The sequence below is a fragment of the Mesoplodon densirostris genome, chromosome 2 (assembly GCF_025265405.1).
Source record: "Mesoplodon densirostris isolate mMesDen1 chromosome 2, mMesDen1 primary haplotype, whole genome shotgun sequence".
In the NCBI taxonomy this organism is placed as follows: domain Eukaryota; kingdom Metazoa; phylum Chordata; class Mammalia; order Artiodactyla; family Ziphiidae; genus Mesoplodon; species Mesoplodon densirostris.
Window position 1 is genome coordinate 102151533 of NC_082662.1, and position 23186 is coordinate 102174718.

Consider the following 23186-nt stretch of genomic DNA (forward strand, 5'->3'; position numbering starts at 1 on the left):
GGGGTACATACTCTGCATAATGTCTCTTACACTTTAACAGACATTAATCTCTTTTCTATACGTCCCTCTTTTAAAGATGTTCTAGCTCATTCCTGTCATGGTGCCTGGTACTTTGCTCAGTGATATTTGCCCAATAGACCCAAGGTCCAAAGCAAAATTTTGGGATTAGAGTCTTAGCTCCACTGCTTATTAGCTATGAGCTCATGAATGAGTTATTTGACCTCTCTGTGCTTCAGTTTCAGTATCTTTAAAATGGGGATAAAAACAACATTTACCTCCTAGGCTTATAGTGAGGATTAACTCAGTTAATACATGTAAGGCACTTAAAAACTGTGTCTGGGGCTTCCCTGGTGGCACGGTGGTTGAGAGTCCGCCTGCCGATGCAGGGGACACAGGTTCGTGCCCCGGTCTGGGAAGATCCCACATGCCGTGGAGCGGCTGGGCCAGTGAGCCATGGTCACTGGGCCTGCGCGTCCGGAGCCTTTGCTCTGCAACGGGAGAGGCCACGGCAGTGAGAGGCCCGCGTACCACAGAAAACAAACAAACAAACAAACTGTGTCTGGAACACTGTAATTCTCAATTGACATTGAAAGAGAAAAAAATTCCTTACAAATATACTTTTAAGCTCCAGAAGGGTTTAATTCTCAAAGAAATAATGGGACGATATATTTAATAGTTTTTCGCCAAGCAATTGGACATAATGTCACAGGCTCTGTGTGAGGCCTTGGGGACACATAAACTCTGTTCTGGTGGAGCACAGAGACTAGAGGGAGAGTCAGACATTAATCACATAATCATGCAAATGAGTATGTAATGACAAAAATGAGAAACGGGTGCTGGTGTGTAGGAAAGAACAGCTTGTGTGTCTGGGGCTCAGGGAGCCAAGGGGAGGAAGACAGAGCAAGGTAAGCTATGGGTGAGAGAAGGCGGGGAGGCCAGACCAAGCAGAGCCGTCACACTCTTGGTGTAATTCCAGAAGCAATGGAAAGCCTTGCAGAGTTTAAGCCAGAAGGTGAGATGTTCAGATATGTATTTCAGAAGGTTGCTCTGGTAGCTTCATGGAGATGAGATTGGAAGAAGCCCAGATAGGGTGCAGAGAAGAGCAATTAGGAGGTTTTAACAATAGTCAAGATACAGTAGTAGCTGAGAGCAGAGTGGAGGCAGCGGAAATGGAGCTATTTAGAATTTTTAAAAATTTTTATTTTTGGCTGTGTTGGGTCTTCCTTGCTGTGCACGGGCTTTCTCTAGTTGCAGTGAGTGGAGGCTACTGTTCGTTGTGGTGCGTGGGCTTCTCATTGCAGTGGCTTCTCCTGTTGCAGAGCACGGGCTCTAGGCACACGGGCTTCAATAGTTGTGGCATGTGGGCTCAGTAGTTGTGGCTCACAGGCTCTAGAGCGCAGGCTTAGTAGTTGTGGCGCACGGGCTTTGTTGCTCCGTGGCATGTGGGATCCTCCCGGACCAGGGCTCGTACCCGTGTCCCCTGCATTGGCAGGCAGATTCTTAACCACCGAGCCACCAGGGAAGCCTGCTATTTAGAATTTGAGAGCTACCTAGGAGAGGAAGTGGATGGGATTCAGGGATGATAGGAAATGGGAGGTAAGGAAGCAGGAGGAATCTAGGATGACTACTCTGATTCTGACTGCACTGGGAAAGGACCGGATTGGAGGGAGAGGCTGTGAGTGTGGCACTGGGTATATTTAGTTTGATGTCACTGAGAGCTATTGAAATGGAGGTATTGAGCAGCTGGACCTATTGTTCTAGGGCTCAGTCAGAGGTCTGGGCCAGAGAAACAAATCAGAAAATCATAGCCTACGGATGGAAACTCTACCCAAGGAAGTGAATGAGATTATCTGGGAGAGACTGTGGAGTGAGGTCTTCGGCCTGGCCCTGCAGGAGTCCTGCACTGGAGGACCAGAGGGAAGGAGGAAGATAAGCCTGCAAATAAGGCTGATGTGGCAGGATGGTCTGTGGAAATATTCATTTTTGTTTTCATGCTTATTTTCCCCTTTCCTCCCATCTTAAGCTGATAGCCTGGTTTTATGATATCCAGCTTCAGGGATCTTGGCAGGGCCTAAAGTAAAATGATCCTGAAGTTAAAGTGTCTTGCAGTTTTGGGTACATGTCCAGAAGACAAAGAGAAACCATGAGGCAAAGGGAGAGAGGCCTGAAGGGTCTTGAATTATAAAGACCCATACATGGTTTAAGCTCCCAACTCTAGCAAAGGTCCCAGGAGCTTTCAGAGACCTCAGATGCAGCAGAACCACTGGGCCTGAAGGCCCTGGGTGGACCTGGGCAAGCGTGTTTTGGATGTAATGAGAATTGATGTCCAATGAGCAGAAGCCTCTCCCCCTTACACTGGGGATATGATGGCTTCCAGATCTTTGTCCATTTCTAGGATGGGAAACTCCAAAAATGACTAAGGTTAAATTTCTCTCCAGGCTGGTGGGACAGTAGGAAAAAGTCTGAACTTTGGTTTAAAAATAGAATAAAGGGCTTCCCTGGTGGTGCAGTGGTTGAGAGTCCGCCTGCCGATGCAGGGGACGTGGGTTCGTGCCCCAGTCCGGGAAGATCCCACGTACCATGGAGCGGCTGGGCCCGTGAGCCATGGCTGCTGAGCCTGCGCGTCTGGAGCCTGTGCTCCACAGCAGGAGAGGCCACAGCAGTGAGAGGCCCGCGTACCGCAAAAAAAAAAAAAAGAATAAAATGTGATATCTCTGACAGTTCCCTGATGTGCCCTACTGGAATCTGAGGCAAGGAAAAATGATGTGCCCTTGGCTTTAACGGAAGCAAACTTACCAATAATATTTTCAAACTCTACTACTTTGATAACCTTATTTTTCAAATGAGATAACAGAATTGCCATGTTTTAAAATTTCTTTTGACCAGGTGACTATCTCAAATGAGTTTTAGTTAACTTGAAGTAAAATCATAATCAATTCTTTTTTGGTATAAACATATTTAAACTTAAAAAATGTGTTATTACACCTACTTTTCAAATATTCAATACTTTTCCAACACTTTAATGTTCAGGGAACAAACTAATCATTACAAAATACATAAAAACATGTAGATAGAGGCATGTGTTTTCTTCCTTTGCCTCAGGCTCCAATCTGAATCAGGCCAGCACTGGTCTTTGTTAAAATTTTTGATATTTTGTTCAATGTTGATTTTTTTGCATTAATTGAAATTTTAAAAATCTTGCATTAAATGTTATTTTTTATTTATGGAGTTATTTATCACCCCTTTAAATTTTGCACCTAAGTGAGTGAGTCTGGGTGTCTCACTTACCTCACCCTACTCAGGCCCTATTTCTTGAACACCTAACTATGGACTAAGAATAATTCCTCATGTGTAGAGAAGAAGTAACCATGTAAGAAGAAATCCAGGAAGAGTGCAGTGTCATTAAAGGGATTATTTCCAAAAGGGAGAGGATCATAGAGAGTGTCAAATGTTTCTGTGAAATCAACTAAGCCTGAAACATCTGTTGAATGATCTGAGGGCCATTGAAAAGCCTAGGCGAGTTGATGGGGGTGGAACTGGGCTGAGATGGATTGAGGAGTGTTTAACAAGCAGGGAAATTGAAACCTTGACGGTGGACAGCTCTCCCAGGAAGTCTGGCTCAAGAACAGGGGGGCAGGGCAGTAGCTGGAGACGGAAAAGATTCAGGGGGTTGTGGTATTTTTATATGATGCCATTGCCAGGGAGAAGGTTAATATACAAGAGAGGAACTAGGGTCAACAGTAGTGGAAGATCCTGAGAAGACTAGAAGGGATGGATGGGATCATAATCAGAGATAAAAGGATTGGCATTAAACAGGAGGTGACAAGGCTCCCCTATTGCAGTCTGAGGGTCAGTGCAGATGTAGGTGGGTTTTAAAATTTGATAACAGGAAATTGAGGAAGCTTCTGAAAACCTCAATTTTCTCTACTGAGAGGGAGACAGAGTCCTGAAGAGAAGACGGTAGTAATGGGACACTGGATGTTCGTGGGGAGGGGGAAAGTTTCAGAACTGTAATGAGGGACTTGGGACTCGTGGCTGTAGGCAGCACTCATCAAAGCTCCTCTACATCTCGGTAAATAAATTATGGTACTTCCACTCCATGGAATTCCATGCAGCTATGAAAAAAACATGAAGAAGCACTCCAGAGGAGAGCTTACAGATATCCTATATCTCTAGGATATACTAAGTGAAAAAACAAGGTATAGTACATCTAGTATAATACCTTTTGTGTAATAAAGGAAAAATAGGAATATACTGTATAGTTATATTAGCTTGTATTTACATTAAGAAAGATGGGAAGAAGATATAAGCAACTAATAAAAAATGATACTGGAGAAAGCAGGGGACAAGAAACAAGGTGAAGGGGGACCGGCAGGAAAGAGACTTTCCATATTGCACCTTCTTGATTTTTATTTTTACTTTTTCATTTTTGAATCATATGACTACCTTACCTGTTAAAAAATAAAATTAAAAAAATTTGAAAGGTGAAATTCCTATACAAATAGGTATGCATAATGAACTGAGACTCTGTTTGCAAGTCCAAGCTGTCAGGCACCCTTCTGATGTTTTAAAATGACTGCCCTGTCAATAGGATTATTGCATTTCTACATCCTTCTGGAAAGGTGTTGTTGAGGATCATCAGGGTCATAAGAAAACAGAGTTATTATTACTTTCACACTTGAAGCTGTTGCGTTCTTTCTCTCACTGCCTGGAGTATTCACCCCAGGTTCTGCCTCTGATGTTCTTTTCCTCATCTACTCTGCAAAGTCAGCAATCTTGTCCCCTCCCCCAGCTTAAACTTTAAAAACCTCTCCCAAATTCTAGACCTGAAATCACAATAGCCAGATCAACATGGTGTACCACTTAAGGTCTCAACGGGAAACAGATGGCACATGCAAATTGGAGAGTTTATTTATCAAGAGACTATTTACAAAGGTTTGGGTGTAGAGGAACCATAGGGGGCTAGTGAAAGCTGGGCTTTCACCAGCCCTAAGTCCCAAGGGGTGAGGAGAGGGAGAAGTTACTAGAACCTAGAAGGAGAGAGAGTTGTGGAGAGCAGACTGCCTTGAGAGAATAGTGATCTTCTACCACGGGATGCAGGCAGCTCAAAGTGGCCTCACTGGAAAAACACTAGAGAAGTAAATACCCAGACCTCTCTCTTCTCCCTCCTTCCTATCTCCTGCTTGGTTCCCCACTGGCCACACTCCAACAAAAGCCAGAGGGCATGGCAGGCTGTGGATGTAGTCCCTCAGATCAGGACCCCTAGAGCTCAGGGCAGAGTAGGGGAGGATGAAAAGCAGATCTGGAGGGGGAATTCCCTGGTGGTCCAGTGGTTAGGACTCGCACTTCCACTGTGCGCCGGGTGGGAGTGGGGCACGGGTTCAATCCCAGGGGTGCAGCCAAAAAAAAAAAAAAAGAAAGAAAAAGAAAAAGCAGATCTGGAGGGGCAAACCAAAACACGGCTCCATTGATGTCAAACTCAACATTTCCCAAAGCAACCACATAGTCTCTCCTTCGTTAGCCTTACCTCTCTCCTGTATTCCTTAGTTACCTTGGTTAATGCTGCCTCTATCCTTCAGTGTCATCCCCGACTCCACTCTCCTGCCCTGTGTGTACACACATGTACACGCGTACAGTGAGTCTTTCTCTTCCACTGGATTGTGAATTCCTGGAGGCAGGGCCCTTGAGCCTGGACCCAGCAAATGTCTCACGAATAGTAATAACATCCAACGTTTATCAGGCACTGGCCATATTAAGCCCAGTGCTGACCGCTTCATTTGAATTGTCTCATTTAATCTCTCAGCACCTCCATAAGGTGGATCCTATTATTATCCCCATTTTACAGATTAATAAACTGGGGCTGAGAGAGGTTAAGTAACTCACCCAAGGTCACATTTTTAAAAAGAGGACATCTGACTTGGGAGCCCACCCTTAAGCACTATGACCTTCTCTCTGCATTCCCTGTTCGAGGTTGAATGAACCACCCACAGTGACAGAACAGTGCTTTGTTTGTGGACAAAAGGAGTCAAATGTTGGTCAAACAGTATACTTCAGAGACAGAAAGGGTTGGAGCTAGGTCTTGAACTGCTGAATTTTGATGGCAGAGGAAAATAAATGCATGCCCGGCAAGGGGGCTAAGGAACAGCCAGGAGAGATTGTAGTTTGTGGGCTTGTGTAGGGAAGAACTTGACTGGATCAGAGAATCAGAGAATAAATATTCAGAACCAAAGGAATAAGATTGAGAAGGATGGAAGGAATCTGTATTTTGGAGAGCCTTGAAGTGATGGAGCTGCTGAGCCTCCCTAGAGAGGAAAATGAAAGTGGTGTTTTGGGAAGATTGCCACTTACAAAGTATGTAGGATGGATTGGAAGTGGAGGATCACGTGCTACTAGAGGGACCAGCTGGAAAGCTGTTCTAATGGTCCACAGATGAATCAGTGAAGGCTGGACTAGAGTGAGGCAATGGAAATGAGAAATGAACATTAGATACAATAAATATTTCAAAGCAATAAACCATCCACAGAACTTGTCAATGGATTGCTATGCAGATGAAAGAGGCTTGGACTTCAGTTAAAATGACTTCAGTGTCTAGCCTTTCCAGCAATCTTGCCATTGAGCAAGAAGCTGGAGTTGGGTGGGAGAGAAAGGAGGAAATTAGTTCAAGTTTAGATACTGAGTTTGATGTGAGGGTCTAATTGACCTGTTAGTCACTCCCAATTTTGCCCATTTAAGGTCTAGTCTTACTGTACTAAAAGGGGCAAGAGTTGTGGGTCATATATCAATTTTTTATTCCTATTGTTCTGGCTTTCCAGATTTTTACCTTCTAAGAAATTTTGTTTCTTAACTTTTCACCTTTTTGGATTTGCTCTCTATTAATTCTCAGTACACATTTAGCCTCTGAACACATCTAGTCCTGCTGTCATATGTGTGCTGGGGCGGGAAGCAGGGTATAGCTTTGGATATCACAACACACCAGGGTATTGAAGCCCTGTGATTCAGGACTAACACACTGTGGTTCTAATTGATAATATTTTCTGCTTCACAGTAGCTGAGTTGAATTGCACAGACTTAGAGGGGTAAATGAAAACAAGTGTTCTATGGAACAACAGGCAAACCATTTAAATCTAACTACCATGATTATGTTTCCTGCTTCCTTGTCTACAATAGAATGTAAGTGGTGTCTATGAGCCATACAACGACATTGCCTTTTATGTTTGCAGATAACACTGCAAATGATATTATATCCTTGCTGTAGCTCATAGGAGACTTAAACAGCTGAGTTGACAAAACAGAAAAGCTAAATCATTTATAAGAATATAGACAACCAGATTTTCACCACCACTGCTATCTCCCGTACGCTGGAATACGAGAAAAGTTCATAGAAATCATAAATACTGATTTTTCTGGTCACAGATAAAAAGACTGAAAGATGAGCACTTGTTTTTTTTTTTTTACTAGAAAGAATAAACACCTCTCTGAATTGCCTATCAAGTTTTGCCACCCCTAACATATATGGGCAAACCCAAAGTTTAACCTTAAAAATAAGAATTATATGTAAATGCTCCTAGAGTTTGACTGTGAAAATACATTGAATTCATAGTTTATTTTTAAACTTCAACTAAGAACAAAGACTAAGTGTATAAGCAGATATCTGCGATACTTATGTTGTTTGGAATAGAAGCAGCATAAATAAAGGACTTAAAAGATGACAGGACAAGTTTTCACTAATGGGTCATAAAAACAGGTACAGAGGAAAGAACTATAGGTCTGTCTGACAAATTTATACTGCAAAATAGCCTTTATTCTTCATTTATGAACTCAGGGTTCATAAATTACCCTGCCTTGGGACTCAGTTGATTTGATTAGTTGTACTGATTTATGCAACAAAACTGCTCAGATAAGAAGGCTTTGTTTTTGTTGTTATTGTTCCGGTATAATTAATGCTAGTATCTTCTTTCACTTTCAAAAGTGTCCAGATTTAGACAAAATATGGTCACCTGTACATAGGTGTCATGGTGCAACATGCATTTAAGAAAAAATCCAGAGCTGTTTATCAACTTTAATTCATTCAAAAATTATTTATTTTATATATTATTTCCCTCCTATGTTCCAGGAATGATGTTTGAGATACAAAGATGAAGATATTGTCCTTGCCTACATGAAACTTGCATAATACAATGAGAAAAGTGCCTGTCTAATGATAGAAAAAGTTCAATAAACACAAGTTCAGCTCTTTCCTGAGTAACAAAAATACAGCTGTCAACTGAATGTGTGATAATTGGGTTAGCCAGAACAATACAATGGTGATAGTGGGCACCTTGTTTTCTTTTTTCATTTTTGTGGTACGCGGGCCTCTCACTGTTGTGGCCTCTCCCGTTGCAGAGCACAGGCTCCGGACGCGCGGGCTCAGCGGCCATGGCTCACTGGCCCAGCCGCTCCGCAGCATGTGGGATCTTCCCGGACCGGGGCACGAACCTGTGTCCCCTGCATCGGCAGGCGGACTCTCAACCATTGTGCCACCAGGGAAGCCCTTGTTTTCTTGCTTATAAAGTGAAGGGCTCTGGTACTTCACTCTTAAACAGAGTAATTTCTTTCCAGGGGTGGTTTTGAGATTTGGGAGTTTTCTATTTGTTTAGGGAGGGAAAAAAACCCTGAGTGAGTTTGTTGCCAGATTGCCTGAATTCAAATTCTGGCTCCATCACATCATAGCTGAATGGTCTTGGGCTCCTTACTTTTCCCCCTTTATTCTTTGGTGTCTTTATCTATAAAAATGAATCAATCAACTGTACTTCAATTTAAAAACCTACTTTATAGGGTTGTTGCCAGGACTGAGAGAGTTAATACATGTAAGGACCAAGAATAGTGCTTGCACACACGGTAAACACTTCTTATGCTTTAGCTATATTTAAACACACACACGTTCAGTATTCCTCATTTGTGGTGGGCAGGAACCACTGCTTTAAAGGTTAAAAAAAAATCTTGGTTCCCATGGTGTGAATGGAGCAATGGTACTTTGTTTAGGCTTAGACTAGAGGATGAAAACTTCCCTCAAGCAGAAAGGAAAAGGTGTTATTTATTACTTAACATCTTGCTAAGATGCATGAAAATGAAATGAGGGTGCTATTGTAAAAGACGCTAAATTCTATCCAGTAAGAGCTGGTTGAAAATTTTTACTTAAAATATCACAAAGAACCTGAACAGCTCCTAAACTGACTCAGGAGAAGGGTTACCTACTGGGGCAAGTTTTAAATGCTGACAGGTCTGTTTTGTTTTAAAAAGCAGATTCATGTTTAGAATGCTTACCTATTCTCATTTACTTAATGCTATTTTTAATATTTCCTCCACAAGTCTCAGGATGGTAGTCCTCTCAGTGGTCCAGGAATCGCCTCTGTATAAAATTGGCTGTTAGCTTATACCTTTATTTCTTAAAATAATTTTTCAGCCGCTGAAAGGAAACAGAGCACCTTGAAAGACAGGCTGATTTCAGGCCTGTGGCAGGAAATGAGGAGTCTGGGACATCTTGCTGCACTGAAAAGCAAGGAAGCTATCAAGAACTAATGGGTCAGGTCAGGAAGACACATGAACCAGCAGGGGTAAGATACTGGTAAAGGAATGAAAGGAAAGAAAGGAAAAAGGGAGAGAGGGAGAAAATATGGCAAAATCTTGATCATTGTTTAATCTGGGTGACGTGTATGTGGGGTTCATTTTAATATTCTTTCTTGTATTTGAATTTTTTCATTATAAAATAAACATTTACAGAATTTGGCCTTTAATGCAAAGCAACACATTCGCCTTATCAATAAAATTAAGTAACACAGATGGATAAAATAAAAAGCCTTGGTAATTCTATCACTCAGATAATTACTGAACTACTACTAATAATTTGTTGTGATGCTTTCTCGAGATTCTTCACTACATATGCAAATTTAAAAAAATGAATTTCACCTTCAATTTCTCATACCGTCTATGGCCTAAAAGTACCACTTTGATTATACTGTTACCCTGCTTTCTAATCCATTAGGACTTTCCACGATTACCAAGTACAGTCTGGGCTCCTTGACATTCAAGGTCTTCCAGCATTCTTTCCAGAATTCTTTCTACTACCTTGTCTCCATAAACCCCTCCTATGCTCTAGCCACTCTGGATCTCCTACATTTGAACTCATATTGGTTTCTGTATAATTTATCATCTGAACGAGCACTCAAGACCTTTAAAATAATATATTTGGGGATTTCAAAGTTTAAGACTCTTGATACAACTAGCAACTTGTCCCAGCACAGAGCCTAATTTTTGTGAAAAGGCCAAGCTGTTACATAAGCATTGAGCCGAGATCCATGAAAAGAAATCAAGAGAATGCATCTCAGCCTGTAAGGGATGGCTTGAAAACTAAAAAAAAAGGTGAGAATCTGCCTCCATAAGTCACAAAGCTTCTGCAGTATTTGTTTCTGCTGCTGGTGTTGGAAGAAGCAACAACATGACTGTTTTGCTGAGTACAGTAAGTGTGAGGTTCCCTAAAGGTCCTAGGCATCACACTCTCTCAGAATTGGGAATTTTGGTCCCAGGAATAAGCTTGTCCCTTGTTCAGCCATGCTGCATTCACTGCACTTCTGCAGCTTTGAGTGGTTATAGTTTTGGTCCGAAAAAATATAACTCCAATGTTGTTTCTAAACTTCAGCAGTTCTTGTACGTCAATTATTTTGAGCAGATTTTTTTTTATAACTGGAAAGATTCTTATTCATGATAGATGAATATAGTCATCTTGTTTACTTTTACCAAATCTCTAAAAATCAGCTTTTTTTGAGTTTTAGTTTTAGCTTGCACATTTATGGACGAACAAGACTAGGATCCAAATAAAAATCTACTAATTCTATGTTTCTTCCATTTTTTACTGCACATGCTGCCTAATACTTTGAGACAAAATATATGACATTCTTCAAAGATTACTTTGAAAAATAGAATATTTGTCCCTTCATATGAATTACAAGATGGAGAAAAAGAGGGGTTGTTTGTTAAACTTCTGTGTTCCCCAATATCTAACTAAGCAAGCCCACCATGGTAAAATTCCCTTGCAGGGTCTTAGTCACTCAAGGGATTGGAAAACTCTTTGTTTTTTTTATATTTAATTTTTAAATTACCTAATGATTAAAATAACTATTTCAATTTATGTTGTTGAAAACGGCACAAGTCCATCTCCCTGCATTAGTAGGCAGTAGGTGATTTTTAACTCTTCCAAGTGTATAATTCTATAAGCCTACATATTATCCTCTCAGATAACTATGGCTTTCTGTTGTCTCACGGTCACTACTCAGAACAACTGTTCTCTGTGTAGTGCATCATTACTGTAGAGATTAAGGGAGTGAGTTAAATCTCTCAGACTTGGGATATTCCAAGCAATTAGTAGGATTTTTTAGAATACTCAGAGTCTAGTGTCTTTACTCTTTTTTCTAGACAATTAATTGTGGCAAGTATGTGAGACAGGTTGACATGGCCAGTAGATTCTGAGTTTCTGAGTTTTTATTTGTTTCTTAAATCTTGCTCTAAAAAAATCATTCATATATATGTGTATACACACACACACACACACACACATACATATAATTAATCCAGTTTTCTCTCCTACTCAGGTGAATTTTACATAATCATCGTTACCTCAGTTAAGACTGTAAAACTGTCTGGTTGTAACAAAAAGATCTATCCAAATGAGCTTAAGCAAAAAGTTAATTTAAAGAAAATTTTTTCCAGTTTTATCAAGATAATTGACATATAACATTGTATTAGTTTAAGGTGTACTACATAACAATTTGATATATGCATATATTGTGACATGATCACCACAATAAGTTTAATTAACATCTATCACCTCACATAGTTAACGAATTTTTTTTCTTGTGATGAAAACTCTTAAGATCTACTCTATTAGCAACTTTCAGATATGTAATACTATTGTTAACTATACTCTACATTATATGCCCAGAACTTAGTTATCTTATAAGTGGAAGTTTATACCTTTGACCACCTTCATCCATTTCCCTGACCAACCCCCCTGCCACCCCACCTCTGGTAACCACCAATCTGCTCTCCGTTTCTATGAGTTCAAGTTTTTTTTTTTTTTAAGATTCCACATATAAATGAGATCATATAGTATTTGTCTTTCTCTGTCTGACTTATTTCAATAAAACCAGCCAATTTGACACTAATACATTGAAAAGTAAATTCCTGAGAATTTCCCAAGTTTTACTGCCTATTTACATTGGCTGTTGCTCTATTAATATTCTGTAAAACTTTGCTACAATTCATTTTAAAATAACTTCCTTTTGGTACAGATTAACCCACTAGATCAAGATAAACATGGGCTAGAATGCTCTCTGCAAGCCACGCCAAATCTAGAAATCAGCTGAGACGCAAATCTCTTCCAAAACTAACACTGATGACATTTCTGCTAGTAGGTCTTGTCCTAGTAACTTCTTTTTTTCAATTTCAGCTTTTAATTAAAATGTAATTAAACAGAAAGTAAAGCTATTCATTTTTTTAAAATTTAAAATCATTAGAAGCACAAAAATTGGCACATACAGAGTTGTTGAATTGTCCTAATGACTTCTAATATGTCTATCTTTAGTTTCAGATTTGTAACATGCTGCTTTGGTGCAATAGTGTTTTTCTCACCAATGTTGATTTACCCTGATCTCAGCTAAAGACAGTAAGCAATGGGTAAAGTTTAATTTCTTACCAGAATAGACTATCTCCAAGAACCAGAAAATTCCCTGGCCCAATTATCTCTTGGCCCAGGTAGTCTGGTTTTAAAAGATTAATCTGAGCTGAAAAAATCAAACTGGTGCTTGGATGAGACTCAGGATTGGTAGAGTAGATTTGGGAGTTTTATCTACTCAGTGTCCTTTATTTCAGACTCTGGGCTAGGCCATGTGGGGCATGCAGAAGTACAGGTCTTGATTAGTTTTGTTTGTTTTCAACTACCTCCTTCCCCTCCCCCCATGCCCTCTCTTTTTCACTCCACTTCCTCCTCTTCTTTATTTATTTTTTAAAATTTATTTATTTATTTATTTTTGGCTGCATTGGGTCTTTGTTGCTGTGTGTGGGCTTTCTCTAGTTGTGGAGATCGGGGGCTACTCTTGGTTGCCGTGTGCGGGCTTCTCATTGCGGTGGCTTCTCTTTTTGCAGAGCATGGTCCCTAGAGTGCACGGGCTCAGTAGTTGTGGCGCAGGGGCTGAGTTGCAGGCTCAGTAGTGGCACACGGCCTTAGCTGCTCCGCGGCACGTGGGATCTTCCTGGACCAGGGCTCGAACCCATGTCCCCTGCACTGGCAGGAGGATTCTTAACCACTGCGCCATCAGGGAAGCCCTCTTCCTCTTCTTTAAACATAGTACTTCTTTTTTTCATCTATTTTTTTCAAGTAATATCTATACTTTGTAAAAATAATAATTCACAGTGCAAAATGGTATTTAATGAAAAGCATTTCTCCCTTTCAGCCTCCCAGTCTTACTGCCTAGAGACAACCACAGCCATTAGTTTCCTCTGTGTCCTCCAGAGAACACAGGCCTATAGGGTGTATGCAAATATCCATCATCCCTCTCCCCTTTTTAATCCAAATAGGAGCAAGCATATCTGTATCTTTAAAAATGTATTTTAGGGCTCTTTCCACATCGGCAGATGAAGTTCTACCTCATTCTGCACAATATTCTGTTGAATGTATATTTCACAATTCATTTAACCAGCCTCTATTCCAGACATTTTCTATGGCATACAATGCTTACAATGTACTTGCTAGTATATAAGTCTTTGAAAATTCCTAGTAATGGAACTTCATTGAAATTTAAAAAATTCTGATGCTGGCATATTACCCACCAAAAGAGTATTCTAATTTATAGTCATATCTCCACAATATAATATATTATCAAACTTTTGATCTTTTCCAATCTTTTAGGAGAAAAATGGAATTTTCTTGTTTTTAGAAAATTGACACTTTTTCATGTTTAAAGTCAGTTTATTATTATTTTTCTATAATCTAATTTAGCCTCTTTCCACTGGACTATTTGTTTTTCCTTGCTTATTAATTTATAAGAACTTTCTGTATAAGAAGGAAATCTGTCTTTGTCAACAAATAGTATAGATATTTGTCCCAAGGCTGTAATTTGTTTTTAAACTTTGTTTATGGTAATTGTTTTGTCATGCACACATTTAAAATTTTTGTAGTCAATATTTTTTAATTGAAGTATAGTTGACTTACAATGTTGTGTTAGTTTCAGTGTACAGCAAAGTAATTCAGTTATACATACATATGTACACGTAGATTCTTTTCCATTGTAGTTTATTACAAGATATTGAATATAGTTCCCAGTGCTATATAGTAGGAGCTTGTTGTTTATTTATTTTTTATATAGTTGTTTGTATCTGCTAATCCCAAACTCCCTCCCCTTCCCTTTCCCCTTTGGTAACCGTAAGTTTGTTTTCTATGACTGTGATTCTGTTTCTGTTTTGTAAATAAGTTCATTTGTATTATTTTTTAGATTCCACATAGAAGTGATATCATATTTGCCTTTCTCTGTCTGACTTATTGTACTTTACTTAGTATGATAATCTCTAGGTCCATCCATGTTGCTGCAAATGGCATTATTTCATTCTTTTTTATGACTAAGTAATATTCCATTGTGTATATAAACAATTTATCCTTTCATATGTTGATGGGCATTTATGATGAAAATGTCTTAGAATGACCACCATGGTATAGGAAAGGAGACTAGATGTGGAGTTAAAATATCTGAGTTTGTTTTGACTGACACTTAATGTTGAGAGACCTGTGGATGACTGCAGTAACCTCTCTGACCCGCTAGTAAATAGGAATACGAATGACACCTACCACATAGGATTACAAAGATCAAATTATTTTAAAATTATTATGAAGGTTAAATTACCTAGCATAGTTAATATATCTGGAAGTACTTTGATGGGAAAGCACTTGAGCAAACAAGTATTTATCGAGTCCCAACTACAAGCTAGGTGCTATTCTAGGCACTGGAGATAAATCAGTGAACAAAACAAAGATCCCTGCCCTCATGGAACTTACACACTAGGGTAGAGACAGACAAAAAATAAGAGACATAATAAGTATATTGTATATCAGAAAGTTATAAATGCTGTGGACAAAGACAAGAAAAGAGAGAGTAGGGCATGGATGTTTAATAGTTGAGGGGATGTTGCATTTTTAGATAGGAAGGTCAAGTAAAGTCCATGCTTAAGTGGCATTTGATCCAATGTCAAATGGAGGTGAGGGAGGGAGTGGTCATGAAACTACCTGGGGGAAGAGCACTCTAGGCAGAGGGAGAGCTGAGGAAAGAGCATTCCTGGCGTGTTGAAAGAATTGCAAGAAGGTTAGTGTAGTTAAAGTGGAGTCAAGTGGGAGGGAAATCTTCTCAAGAGGCCACCAATCCTATTGTATTAGAGTCTCATCCTTATGACCTCATTTAATCTTAGTTACCTCCTTAAAGGTCCTATCACCAAATATAGTCACATTGGGGGTTAGGGATTCAGCATATGAATTTGGGGGGGTGGGAACACACAATTCAGTCTATAGCACTTTGCAAGGTGAAAATTTCAATCTGTAAACATTCTCCAACACACCAAAGCTGAAAAGGTAACCTTGAACATTAACCAAGTATTGTTTGTATCAGTGCTTCTGAAGGTCTGCTGTTCATATAACCAGTTGCTCTGTTTGTCCTTTGTGCCCATCAAACTGTGAATGGACAGTTGTTTACTTATTTATTGTATAACTGACATATAACATTATATTAATTTCAAGGGTACCTCATAATTTAATACACGTATGTATATGTTGCAAAATGATCACCACAATAAGTCTAGTTAACATCCATCACCACACAGTTACAAACTTTTTTCTTGTGATAAGAACTTTTCAGATATACTCTCTTAACAGATAGTTATTACATATTAAAATGTGCCAAGATTTTCCACTTACAGCAACTTTAGGTTCTAAGCACAGAAGCACTTCATCAGAACCCATACTATTTAGCATGTTGCCCTGTTTCTGGACTGAAACTCAGTCCTTCCCTCCTTCATCCCAGATCCAACAAGGTTACTCTCCATTTTTGAATAAAGGAAAATATAGATTTCATTTGGATATTTTTGTTAAGTATAAGGCCACAGTACCTGGTTTTTGAATGGGGTGTGTTTATTTTAAGCTCATGCGGTGTGTTTCCAATCATTTTTACTGTGAAATTTGGGACTGTGTGTTTGGAAACGCTTCACCTAAGCTTAGCCAAGTAAATGAGAATTTTCCTTCTGTTGAAGAAAGGGAATCGTGCTTTGTATTGGAATCCACTGAAGGCACTGTTTATTTGCTTTCGGTCTGCAATGAGAAAATAAGACTCAAGGGCCTGAAGTTTTCTAACTAGTCAAAGAACCTAAAAGATTTTATATGATGGGAGAGCTCTTTTAAAACCAAGTTTGTGAGTTCCTGTATAAGTTAAGAAACAAATTCCACTTCTTATAACAACACACCCTGTAGATGAAAAAAACAATATATGTTGTTTCATAAGCATCATATGCTGTGAGAGGATGTTACCTTCCTAAGAGATTAAACAAAAACCTTGATTAACATTCCATCTCTCTGGATGCTCTGCTCAATAAACATAATAAAAGAACCTGTATAAATTTAAACTTAATTAAGAATTTCCTCCACTTTTTATTTTCTAACTTCCTACTTATCTTACTGTGAAGGGACATTTCAACAAAGCAATTACATTCCACAAAGCTCCTTATTAAATAGAGTTGTAACATATTTCTTTATCTGAGATCAGTCTAGGAAATTAAAACTATAATTTCTGATTTTCACAGTGCATTCAACAGATTTTCATCTTCATTGTTTCTACCCTGGTCCATGCCACCGTCACCTCTCATGGGGCTCCTGTGCCAGGTTTCTCCCTGCTTCTGCTGTCACCTCCATCCTTCTCTGTGTAGCAATCAGAACCATCAGTCTAAAATGTAAATCAGATTTTGCTACTTCTCGCCTTACAACTCATTATGCTCTGAATAAAATTCAAATTCCTTGCCTTGGCCTGAAAAGCTGTATGTGATCTGGCCCCCGGCCTTCCTCTCTGAATTCTTTTCCTACCCGTCTCTCCTGTACAGCCAGACTCAAGCCATGTTAGCACTCCTCTGTTCTTCAAATTCAGACGCAGGTCTATCCAAGGTCTCGTGTTGGCCTGAGATTCTTGGATCTCAGGTCCTCACTTGGTTCCCTCTTACTTGTCATTCAGGTCTCGGCAAAATTGTCACCTTCTAAGCCAGAACTTCCCTGTGACCTCTATCTAATGTAGCCTGTGTCCTTTCCTAATCACCCATCACTTCATTCTATTTCATCTTCTATTATAGTACTATTACTATGGGAAACTATCTTGATCACTTACTTGTTTTGGGTTTACTGCTTTTTCTTTTTGAAGCTTACGTATGTATTGTTATTTTTTTTAACAACTTCATTGGAGTATAATTGCTTTACAATGGTGTGTTAGTTTCTGCTTTATAACAAAGTGAATCAGTTATATATATACATATATCCCCATTATTTCCTCCCTCTTGCGTCTCCCTCCCACCCTCCCTATCCCACCCCTCCAGGTGGTCACAAAGCACCGAGCTGATCTCCCTGTGCTATGTGGCTGCTTCCCACTAGCTATGTATTTTACATTTGGTAGTATATATATGTCCATGCCACTCTCTCACTTTGTCCCAGCTTACCCTTCCCACTCCCTGAGTCCTCAAGTCCATTCTCTATATCTGCGTCTTTATTCCCGTCTTACCCCTAGGTTCTTCAGAACCTTTTTTTTTTTTTTTTAGATTCCATATATATGTGTTAGCATACGGTATTTGTTTTTCTCTTTCTGACTTACTTCACTCTGTATGACAGTCTCTAGGTCCATCCTCCTCACTACAAATAACTCAATTTCATTTCTTTTTTTTTTTTTTTTTTTTTGCTGTACGCGGGCCTCTCACTGCTGTGGCCTCTCCCGTTGCGGAGCACAGGCTCCGGACACACAGGCTCCGCGGCCATGGCTCGCGGGCCCAGCCGCTCCGCGGCATGTGGGATCTTCCGGGATCGGGGCACGAACCCGTGTCCCCTGCATCGGCAGGCAGACTCTCAACCACTGCGCCACCAGGGAAGCCCCAATTTCATTTCTTTTAATGGCTGAGTAATATTCCATTGCATATATGTGCCACATCTTCTGTATCCATTCATCCGTCGATGGACACTTAGGTTGCTTCCATGTCCTGGCTATTGTAAATAGAGCTGCAATGAACATTGTGGTACATGACTCTTTTTGAATTATGGTTTTCTCAGGGTATATGCCCAGTATTGGGATTGCTGGGTCATATGGTAATTCTATTTTTAGTTCTTTAAGGTGTTCTCCATAGTGGCTGTATCAATTTACATTCCCACCAAGAGTGCAAGAGGGTTTCCTTTTCTCCACACCCTCTCCAGCATTTATTGTTTGTAGATTTCTTGATGATGGCTATTCTGATTGGTGTGAGGTGATACCTCATTGTAGTTTTGATTTGCATTTCTCTAATGATTAGTGATGTTCAGCATCTTTTCATATGTTTGTTGGCAATCTGTATATCTTCTTTGGAGGGGTTCAGGACACAATACCCCAAAATATAGCAATTTGGCATATTGAATATTTTAAGCTGAAGGAATTTGAAGAAACTGGCAGAAGCAGGAAGTTCTCTCTGTCCCTCTGGCCTTCATCCTTGAAACAGCTCATCTGACCCTCAGGTGAGAGGTGCCCTCCCTATGCCTGCAGGAAAGAAACATCCTCATATCCAAGATGGACAGATAATGGGAAAGAATCTGAGCAGACAGGCCTTGCTAAATTCCCCCAGTTTACTACACTTAGCTCATCCTCCTTGCCCTATCATATTTTCCCACGACTTCCCACTGTTCATCAATAGCATAAAAACACTCAGGTTTATTACCATTTCTTCTGGTCTTCATTTCTGTATATTACAAAACTTATATTACATAAATTTGTATACTTTTCTCCTATTTCTTTTTAAAGATTTTTTTTGATGTGGACCATTTTTAAAGTCTTTACTGAATTTGTTACAATATTGCTTCTGTTTTATATTTTGGTTTTTTGGCCATGAGGCACGTGGGATCTTAGCTCCCCGACCAGGGATTGAACCCATACCCCCTGCACTGGAAGGCGAAGTCGTAACCACTGGACCACTAGGGAAGTCCTCTATATTTTTCTCCTATTAATCTGTCTTTGCCAGTTTAATTTTCAGATCCAGCCAGGGACCCTAAGAGGGTTGAGGAAAACTTTTTCCTCCCCTACACTGTCTTCTTCCCCATGAAAGGAGGGACCTTGTACATCTGTTCATTGCTGTAAACCAGCACCTGAAACAATACCTGTGCATAACAGGTACTTGAATGAATGAATGAATGAATGAATGAGTGGTCACTAAAGATAAAGGGCCCAACCCGATGGGGGTTACACAAATGAATCAGAAAGGGACTCTGCCCTCAAGGATCTTGAGGTCTACTGGAAAACACATAGTGACAACATGCTATTGGTTTTGGAGAAGGATGAGATGACATCCAAATGACACCCAGCTGTGGGAATTCAAGGCTGGTCTTGAGCAGGAGGTTGTATTTAAGCTGAAATATAAAAGATGGTTTACTTTGGTATTTTCTGTTTCATTCAATGTTCTCTTTGTCCTGCTTTGTCTGGCAAACTTGACACTTGACTGCTTAACTAACCCCCCTTTCAAAACATGTTGGCACTGCACTTGGTTCTGAATGTTCCTGTTGTTCTGTGAATCTGGGCTGGATGCAGTTGGTCATTTGCAGGTAAGTGCACCTGTGGGCAAAAATGCACATTTATGTATGAAACATAGTGATACGATTTTAACAATAAATTAGTTTGTCTAACCGAAAGAAAATTTTCCATGTATTTGCTTTCATAAATGAGCATATTTTAGCATTAGCATACAAATTAGCCCATAGGCCTCGGCAAATAAAAATGCTAATAAAATATAAAGATACAATAGGATAATTAATCCCGAATTCAGTTAGGCTGTTAACGTTAGGCTGCATTACGTATACAATTTCCACAATACAGGTCAGTATGAACATTTTCTAAGGCAGTGAAAGATTTTGTGGATCAGAATTTTTAAAATTCAAGATGATTTTATTATCATCTGTGGGAATAAGAACAGGATAAATGTTCCTGTATTCTGTATAGAAGGCAAATATTTGTTTTATCTTTCTACTCCACTTCTCCCCTACCCTCTGCCACCTTAATACTTAAGAAAGACTTCATCCTTAAATATGATGATTTGATTGACTGTTACTAGAGATTCAGGTTTCCATGAAAGAAATAGTGAGAATATAAAAATAAATAAAAATTTCTCTCTACACTTGCCTCGCTTTGGCACAGTGCCACACACGACTCCAGGGGCACTATTCACAGAGACTCTGATGTGAGTGATTTCCCTGGAGCTGTCAGCACACAAACCTCAATATGATGCATCTCTGCTTGTACAAAGGAGTAACTAAGCGCGGGTCATCTGAGAAAATTTGGGAACTTATACTTGCCATTCTGAAGTTTTCCACTTACAGGGTATACTTAACTCTCATTAGGAACAGTCAGCAATATTATAAAACAAAATAAACTTTCCACCTTGTCAAACAGTGTATGTGTGTGAGTGTATGTAAATTAGAAGCAAATTGAGCAATCTCTCCCCTTCATATTTGCTAAAAGACCTCCTCCCCGCCAAACTGTGTTCAGATATTATGCAGCCACACAGCTTACAAGACACTGGATCCCCCTCTGAGCACTAGACGGGCAAACTGGATAAAAGTATTTCATTACCCTTTGCATCTTTAGTTTAGGAAAGGGCGTTTGGGCAAGTCCAGCCAATGAGCTGGAGGGAAAGTGTTGCTGGGGCCTTTGGGGAAAGGTTTCCTTGATCTACTAAAACGAAATGAGGAAGGGAGAGACACTTCCTTTCAGTCATTGGATATTGTTATTTGGAGCCACTGTAGCCATCTTGGGACCTAACTCATGTGTTCTGCATATTGAAACACATCTATCTTTATCTCCATAGATTAGATGGATAGAGGTAGCCCAAAGAAACCTTGGAGATCATCATATTCAACTGTATCATTTATTGTTGTTAAGTCAGGTTCCATATTATTTAGCTTATTAATATTCCCCTATGGAAATCACAACTATCAAGCCAACCATTAGGTTTGGGAAACAATGATAAGTATGGATATGATCTGATTATTTGGTTAGGTGCCATTTTAGAGAGAGACATTTGCAATGTGACTCCTTTAATTATGTAGTAATTTCCAGAATCGTATCCTACCAGAATTAATTCACTGGGGTGGGCAGCTTTTTTCTAGACTATTTTAAAACTGAACCTAAGCTTACTAAGATGGGTGAATTGAATACTTATGGAGTTATAAAGGTGATTTAGCAATGCCTTTGGCCTTGTCACAAATATTACTATTTAGCACAAACTAAAGTCACTTGAGTGTCTGTTTATATGACCACATGTTAAGTGCTTGCTTGACTCAAATAGCTCCATTCAGTTCTCACAACTCAGGTGAGTACTCTTATTATATCCATTTTGTGGATAAGGAAACCGAGGTTAGGTAAGATTAAAGTTTACTCAAGATCACGGAACTAGTAAGTAGAAAAGCTGAGATTTCCAGCCTGACTCCAGAGCTCAAGCTCCTGATCACTGCAGTTTTCTGTTAAGAGTTAATATAACGGGCTTCCCTGGTGGCACAGTGGTTAAGAACCCGCCTACCAATGCAGGGGACATGGGTTCAACCCCTGGTCCAGAAAGATCTCACATGCTGCGGAGGAACTAAGCCCGTGCACCACAACTACTGAGCATGCGCTCTAGAGCCCGTGAGCCACAACTATTGAGCCCACGTGCCACAACTACTGGAGCCCACGTGCCTAGAGCCCGTGCTCCACAACGAGAAGCCACCGCAATGAGAAGCCCGCGCACTGCAATGAAGAGTAACCCCCGCTCACCACAACTAGAGAAAGCCCGCACGCAGCAACAAAGACCCAATGCAGCCAAAAATACATAAATAAAATAAAATTAAAAAAAAGAGTCAATATAACTTATTCTTGGTTGAGGCATGTGGCAGACACTGTTGGGTGCCTACTTAACAACTATTCCCTCTTTCTCCTCTGAAACAGAACTCCTATTTTGCTTGGGCGTGACTCATAATTAATGAACTGTGGCAATTTCATTTTCTTTTGTCAGTGACTGGTCTGCAATGGGCACGTGACCATTTTCTGGCCAATAAGGGAGATTCTATGGCGCGGGGGGCAGTCTGGGAAAGATTTTTCTCCTTCATAAAAATGGGAGCAATGGTGCCTTTTCCTCCCTTCCTGCTTGTACAATGACCTCTGAGGATGTGATCCCTGGAGCTGTGGCAGCCACATTGCAATCTAGAGATGACAAGCCTGGAGATAAAAGCCAACATGAACGTGATGTTAGAGAGCAGGCACAAAAAGAGCTTGGGTCCTTAATGATATGATTGTGCTGCTGAACTAATCCCAAGACTACTTTCATCTGAACCTCATGTTAAAGATGTAATAAATAACCCCATGCTTTAAGCTACTGTTAGATGTTCTGTTCCTTGTGGCCAAAGGTATCCTGATGGATAAAATCTGGGCAGGGAAGGTGTTTTCCCAGAACTGCTGCAAAAATAAATGAGGTGGAGGTTATCATGACTTCATCCAGGAATCTGTTAATGTAGGTAGTAGTTCAGAAAAAAATACTCCAGCTTTGCCTCAAATCTGGCTAAATCTGAGCAATCCACATGATGTCTGTGCTAGGTATTTTCCCTTTTTCTCTCCAGATGGGCTGCTTCCTCTTCTCTGTGTGACTGACTGATAGGGACTGCTTCAAAAGGCTCTCTTGCCCTCTGGCTCCTGGTTTGATTTGGTTATTGGGATGTACCAGCAGGAGGATGGAAGAGGGAGGTGAGAGATAAATCCTCCAGCTTTGTCCTTGGGTGATTACTTAGGCTGACTGCATCCCTGACTGAAGGTCACAGGCTCCTGTCAGGCTGCCCTTTCTGTGATGAGTTTTGGTAACTGTTCCCTCCCCTTGCTTCTATAGCTCTA